Source organism: Hemiscyllium ocellatum, chromosome 12, assembly GCF_020745735.1.
Source record: "Hemiscyllium ocellatum isolate sHemOce1 chromosome 12, sHemOce1.pat.X.cur, whole genome shotgun sequence".
Lineage (NCBI taxonomy): Eukaryota > Metazoa > Chordata > Chondrichthyes > Orectolobiformes > Hemiscylliidae > Hemiscyllium > Hemiscyllium ocellatum.
In genome coordinates this window covers 51,381,675-51,388,723 of record NC_083412.1, presented here as the reverse complement: position 1 = coordinate 51,388,723, position 7,049 = coordinate 51,381,675, and the positions used below count along the sequence as shown (strand labels likewise).

Genomic DNA, 7,049 nt, shown 5'->3' with positions numbered 1-7,049 from the left:
AGGGAATTGACAATCAGATGTTTACATTTCTCAGGCATTTCTCATGGAGTCCGCCGCTTTGGGAATTCCACGTGGTCCTATCAAATGACAAAGTTCTTTGTTGCTCAGAAGACTGGCCATCAGAATATCAGAACATTCCTGAAGAAGGGCTTATGCCCGAAATGTCGAATCTCCTGTTCCTTGGATGCTGCCTGACCTGCTGCGCTTTTCCAGCAACACATTTTCAGCATCAGAATATCTGGGCCATTGTCTTTGAGAGCATGCATAGGAAAGTTAGTGAAATGCCCAGATTCCCAACCTTGTGTAAGCACACACATGTTTGATAATATGGCAGCCAAAAGGGAAAAGATAGATTCTAATTTAGTTATTTTTCATCTCACATGAGATTTTTGATTCGGCCAGAACTCTCTGCACCTATAATAACAGCCACAAGATCCTTGCATCCTTCCATCTATCTAATTGATTCTGCTCTCTAGTTGAGTGAAATGAAACTTTTTTTTTCCTTAACACCACACAGAGCAACAGGTTTATGAACATGCTTCCATTGTTAATATTTTTATGAGGATTATTTTTTAAAAAACAAGTTTCTAGAAGATCACTTTGGACTCTTTTTCTCAAAAACACACATTGGAAGAAACAACGAACCAAGCAAATAACTGGAGACTTTTAGACTATGAAACTGTTTGGATTTGTTTACAGAGTTTTGGGTTGTTGGATATTGTTTGAAAAAGTTGGGTGAGGTAGAGCCTTCCAGGAGACAAGCTACCTAATTCCGACATTTTTGAAAAAACCTTTGAGTCTAGTATAAGAGCTGGAAAATTGATGTAGCAATTCTCCTGAGAAGCTTCTGGAAGACTGCTTGACATCATCTCAACAAACACCTTATGAAAAGATCCTAGCGATAACTGCATGTCGTTAATTACAATTGTCTATCTGTACCAGGATGCCAGACCAAAAGACATCTGGAGCATTTCATATCCCACTCAATATGGCAGCAGAATAGGGTTTCATACCAGAGTTCATTTGCTCTGATCACTTTTCTTTATTTCTTTCTTCTTTTCTCATTCTCTCTTTTAGTTCTTTAGTCTTTACAGCTCGCTTGTGGAGGCGGCGCTGCCAGCAGCTGGGGAATTTTGTCTATGGGCATTGAGGCAGCTGGTCATGATCAGCAGCATCGTGGCTTCATTGATATCCAGAACGGGATGCTGCAGTGAGGTCAACGTGGCAACAGAGCATGGCAGCAGTTGGTGTCCAGTGTGAGCCTGGATGGTGGCACCAGCAATGAGAGCATCAGATGGCAGCAGCGGCAGTCAGGGCCGAAGCCTTGTGAGTGGCGGCAAAACCAGTCCCTGATGGTTGACTGGGGCTGATGAACACAGGAAGGTCTTAGCCCAGCGTAGGGGAGAATGAGCCCTGTTGGGAAACACCCAGGATGGAGCATATGCATGTTCATGGCTTAAGAAAGGACTGTAACCTTTGATACTTTATTTCTTTATTTTTCCACTTTTGTAACTATGATTTTGACCCCAAGATGGAGCCGTGTGTAGCAATATTGTACACTTTCCACTACACTCTTGTAACCTGTACTTGAGTACATGTGACAACAAAATGGTGGCCCTCTGGCATAGCATGGTATCCTCTTGGCCTTGGCAGTTTTCCAGTCTTTTGGCCTGGCATGGCCTCATGTGGTCCCCTGGTCTTGACGTGATTCCAGAGCGATCTTTCAGCCTCTTGAATCTCGAGGTGAAGCCTCGTGCGGTCTAGATCCAAGGCCTGCTGTGGACTGGAGGCTAGGTGCCAGCATGATCTAGGTTGGAAGACCATTGTTCTGAGTTTTCATTTTCGCAATGCTGGACATTTTATTTCCTTATTTCTGAAGATCTTGTAACTGAAGAAGCTATACTTAGGTATCTTTGTAGCCAAAGTGGTGCCCTAAGTGCCAACTTATAAACTTTTCACTGTATTCATTTGAATACATGTGACAATAAAACTAATTCAATAAAATCTAAATCTTAGCTTTTTCTTCAAGAATAAATAATTGTTTGGCAAAAGTACACTTTTTAAAGAAAAGTTGATCTCTGTAGAAACGGTTTCATTATTTATTCAGTGCGTATGGTTTCACAAAAAAATAAGGATTGCTTAAGGATTACTGCTGGTTTTAAAGGAAAATAACTTGACAATCATTGAAAGTACACAACTGCTTGCTCAAGCAGTAATTTTTCAGATAGACTGGAGCTGAGTGTGTTAAGTGAAAGTTCAGCCAGCATCAAGTTGCTGGGAGAGTAAACAGATATTGATGACAAAGATCATCTGCCTGCCAATATCTATGGGACTTCTTAGGTTGTGGAACAGCTGGAGGCTGTGAAAATGGTAGAAGCTTTCAGATCTGTTTCAGAAGCGTTGTGTTTTCTGCAGTAAAATCTAATTTAAGTCTGAAGAAAACCGGTTTATTTTTTTCTTCAGCAGTTGGTGTAAACTACGACTGAATTAATAAATCACATACCTTTTATCAACATTAATCAGTAACTCCTCAAAATCAATGAAAGTATCTCGAGAAGCAAGACTGATAGCAGAACCACCTTAACAGATCCTGGGGACAGAGACCACTGAGTTTTCCAACTTTCCCTGTCTGTAATACTTATGTTTGTTTCTCTTGTCTGTGTCTAACATTGTGTTTGTATGTAAGGAGGATTTTCTAAGGGGATTGGAGTTTTAGGGTTACATGTGGAAGGTTCATAATTGTTTACCTGTAGCGAGGAACTACTTACATGTAGCAAATGATACATGTTTTCTGTCAACCCAAGTCTGAAAGTCATGTGAAGTGCAGAATCTTGCATACTTCTATAAATCTTTAGTTTTTGTGATGTTTCTGGGGACTGTAGGGCTTATTTCAAAATAAACCTGGGCTGATGGATTTTACAGTAGTAACATCAGAGTAGAGAAATGCGAGAGCGGCCGGAACCTATTTACTACAAGGCTGGTTTCACTCGGAAGTTGCAGAAGGTGGCACTGGCCTGAAGGTCTGTTTGGGAGACGTTGGAACCTGTCAGGAACGCGGCGGCTCGAACGTCTACAGGTAACGGCCCGGGCGCGAGTCCAACCGTCCCCGGGAAACGGCCCGGGCGCGAGTCCAACCGTCCCCGGGAAACGGCCCGGGCGCGAGTCCAACCGTCCCCGGGAAACGGCCCGGGCGCGAGTCCAACCGTCCCCGGGAAACGGCCCGGGCGCGAGTCCAACCGTCCCCGAGTCACGGCCCGGGCGCGAGTCCAACCGTCCCCGGGAAACGGCCCGGGCGCGAGTCCAACCGTCCCCGGGAAACGGCCCGGGCGCGAGTCCAACCGTCCCCGGGAAACGGCACGGGCGCGAGTCTAACCGTCCCCGGGAAACGGCCCGGGCGCGAGTCTAACCGTCCCCGGGAAACGGCCCGGGCGCGAGTCTAACCGTTCCCGGGAAACGGCCCGGGCGCGAGTCTAACCGTCCCCGAGTCACGGCCCGGGCGCGAGTCTAACCGTCCCCGGGAAACGGCCCGGGCGCGAGTCTAACCGTTCCCGGGAAACGGCCCGGGCGCGAGTCCAACCGTCCCCGAGTCACGGCCCGGGCGCGAGTCCAACCTCCCTGGTAACGGCGGCCCGTGGACAGCGCGCGGCGTTCGTGCCGTTCGCCCGCTGGAGCGATCCTCTCCCGTTAGGGATGTGAGCCGTTCCCGGAGTCAGTGAGCGCTATGGATCCTGCACTGTCTTTCATGGTCACCAGATCCCGTGTATCGCCCTCTGACCCCGATCCCTCTTTCAAACTACCTCCCAGTTAACCTTCACCAGACTACAACAAGTTTAGTCCATCTGGTTAGTTCGCAGCCCGTTCACTTAAAGTTCAGTGCCACCAAATTCTGCTCTCGGCTTTCCCCGCGCTACACTTTTCCCCCCTTGTCACAAGGATTTGGGGAAAAGTGGAGATGAGGATTATCAGATCGGCAATGAGATGTTCGGCCTAATTCTGCTCCTTAGTTTTTTGTCGGATCTGATATCAAGCGATTGGCTGGTGAGTAAAGGCGATACTGAGCGTGTTCACTCAACCATAAATCGTCCATTCCCAATGAAGCGCAGAGGGTTCACAGAATCCCCACAGTGTGGAAACAGGCTCTTCAGCCCAACAGGTTCACGCCAGCACTCCGAGGAGTAACCCACCACCTGTCCCTGAATTAAATACCACTAATAACTCAAATGTACTGCTTTTAGTGTTTAAACTTGGATATAATAGGCTTGCAAGGTAAATGCCTCCACTTCAATATTATCAAACCAGATTCATTTATAGTTGCAGGCTTAATTTGGATTGCATCATACACCCTATCACCACGAATAATGGCAATTCTTTAAATGGCAAATTAATTACAACCTGATCAAATCAGAAATCTTCTGTCAGATTAAAAACAACGACATCAATCTGAGTTAACTATTGAGATGTAAAAAATGAAGCTTATTATTGTATTTATTATCCTCTGTCAGGCTACATTAAAATACATTTTTCTTCCTTTACCATCCAACATTCCCTCTTTTCTTCTGATTCCCCATCTCCCTTTATTTGGGCTTGTACAGTACCCTTAGCTTAAGCCCACCTCATGATATTTCACACAGGAAGTTCTGGAATTACTCAAGACCAAGTACATTAGGAAAGTTTAAAGCTTTAGGCAGGGGACAGTGGGGTTGGAAAAGAAAGGTTCAGCTGTGAAGAGAGAGAATCTTTGGTCGTTTTCTTTAGAGCAGAGAAGGCTGAACGGAGAGACCTGATTGAGATGTGCAAAGTTATGAGGGACATGGATAGGGTGGATTGGAAGAAATTGCTCTCCTCTGTTGAAGGGTTAGTAACAAGGGAATATCATTTTAAGGGGATGTTTAGAGGAGATTTGGGGAATGCTGTTCTCACCCAGTGAGTGGTAGGAATGTAGAAGGCACTTCATAGGAGGATAGAAGCAGGAAACCTCAATCTTTAAAAAAGTACATGGATGAGCACTTGTAATGTCATAACATTCAAGGCTGTGGGCCAAGTGCTGGAAAGTGCGAATAGTGTAGATAAGCCAGTGCAGACTCGATGGCTTCTTTTGTGTTCTGTGACTCTCTGCAAGGTTGTTTTTTCTTGAGTTCAAGAATAGACGTATGCAGGATTGTAAGTAGAACCAGAAGATCACTTGGCTCCAAACCTCTGTTAAAGATCATAAATTTGTGATTTATGTTTCATTTCGGTTTAGTTTTATTCCCCTCTTTTTAAAAAAAATCTTGTTAGATTTTGCACTGATACTATTGGAAAACAAAAGAAAAATGCAAGTAAGTGTTCATAGTGGAGATTCTTCAAGTGTGAAAAGCAGGATACCAGAGTATTTTACCTAATAACTGAGTAAAATATGACAGAGGTGGAACTTCAGCCCATGTGTTGTAGCTGCAATGTGAGAACTGGGCACCAAGCCGACCCACAATGAACACTTCTGTTATGAGAATTCACATCTTGAGTACCTTCAGATCATAGATGTACCTCTCCTCTGTCTCTTCTTTCTTTCATCTTTCCTGAGATGTGGGTGTCGCTGATCAGACCAGCATTTGTTGTCCAGTCCTAATTGTCTTTGAAATGAGAGATATGGTGAATGAACAGTTAACCATATTGCTGTGAATCTGCAGTCATATATAGGCCATACCAGATAAGAATGTTAGTTTGATTCAAGATCTACTAGCTGCCAGAGTGGGATCGATTAGACTTCTGGATTACTAGTTCTGTGACATTACTGCTATGCCATTATTTCTCCACTCCTCCATGTCTTCTACTAATCTCGCTTCCTTAATCTCTCTGCTGACAATCTTTCCCATTAGATTGCTCCTGTTTCCTTCAATAACTTCTTTTCCTGACCTCCTCTGCTTAATATTTCTCTCTCTCCACATTTGTTCTCTCTCTCTCCCTGATCACTGTGATCTTTCATTTCTATTTCCTCCTCAATTTCTTATATGTCAGCGATAACATTTGCTGTTTGGTACAAAGTACTAGGCTGATATTGGCTAAACAGGATTTGTTTTTAATTATTCATTTATAATTTTCAATCTTTCATGGAGCTAGTGAGTACATTAAAATATGGATTCAGCCTGTGGCTGCTACATGCATTTAATAATAGATAATGATATACTTTACATATCCAGTCAAAAGTTTTCCGACTTGGGGACTATGAATAGGTTGATAACATCTCCATGGGCTATCATCCAGAAAATTCAGGATTATGAGCAAGAAGCAGACTAATATAATATTTTCTATCAGTATCTATTTTAGATTATTGAAACTCGTGGTTCTTTGTAAGAATATACTTTCTTGGTTTGGCTCTTCAGCTTTTGCCACATCTGATTTAGAATTTAAAAATCCTTGCTGCTGACCTTGGAATTATGACCTTGATGTCTATGAAACTGGGATGGTTGCACAGCGAATATAAAATGAGTGATATAAATTCCCAAAAGAAAATGAAATGTTGCTTAATGCCCAGCACTGAGTTAACAGAATTGGGGCTACTTATTTAAGTTATTCTTGGTATGGTGGTGGTCAGCTTTGTTAATGCTGAGACTGAGGTTTTCCTGCATCCTATAGTAGATTTAGAATTAAGCTAATATGTGTGTAATGTTTGTTTCCAGCTAATCTCAACTGGAGGAAGTTTCCTCGTTTCTACTATTCTGCAGCCAAGGAAGAGCAGTGTTAGCTTTCTCTCAATAGAGCTTTTGACAAGGTCCCACATGGGAGAATGATAACAAAGGTAAAAGTGTATGGTATCCAGGATGACTTGGTTTGATGGATCCAAAATTGGCTTAGTGGTAGGCATCAGACAGCATGGTGGAAAGTTGTTTGTGTGACTGGAGGCCGATGTCCAGTGGCATACCACAGAGCTCAGTGTTTGGTCTCTTATTTTTGTAATACAGAGGAACCTCGCTTATTTGAATATCAATTATCCGAATATTGGATTATCTGAAGGAGATCTCGAGATCTTGATAGAAACATTACATCAAAGACGTGTTTTCACGTCGTTTGTT

General features: G+C 43.4%; 1 protein-coding gene across 3 annotated transcripts in view; it reads left to right on the top strand.

Annotated features, from left to right (window-relative positions):
- Window positions 1–2,998: 2,998 nt before the first annotated feature.
- Window positions 2,999–7,049, top strand: part of riox2 (ribosomal oxygenase 2) — a 60,516-nt gene continuing 56,465 nt past the window's right edge. For 2 of the 3 annotated variants that reach the window (XM_060833034.1, XM_060833032.1), the window contains exon 1: window positions 2,999–3,076. The gene's annotated coding sequence lies outside the window, so the exon portion shown is untranslated. Of the gene's footprint in view, window positions 3,077–6,656; window positions 6,776–7,049 lie in introns of all 3 variants that reach the window. The other variant, XM_060833033.1, reaches the window with a different exon arrangement.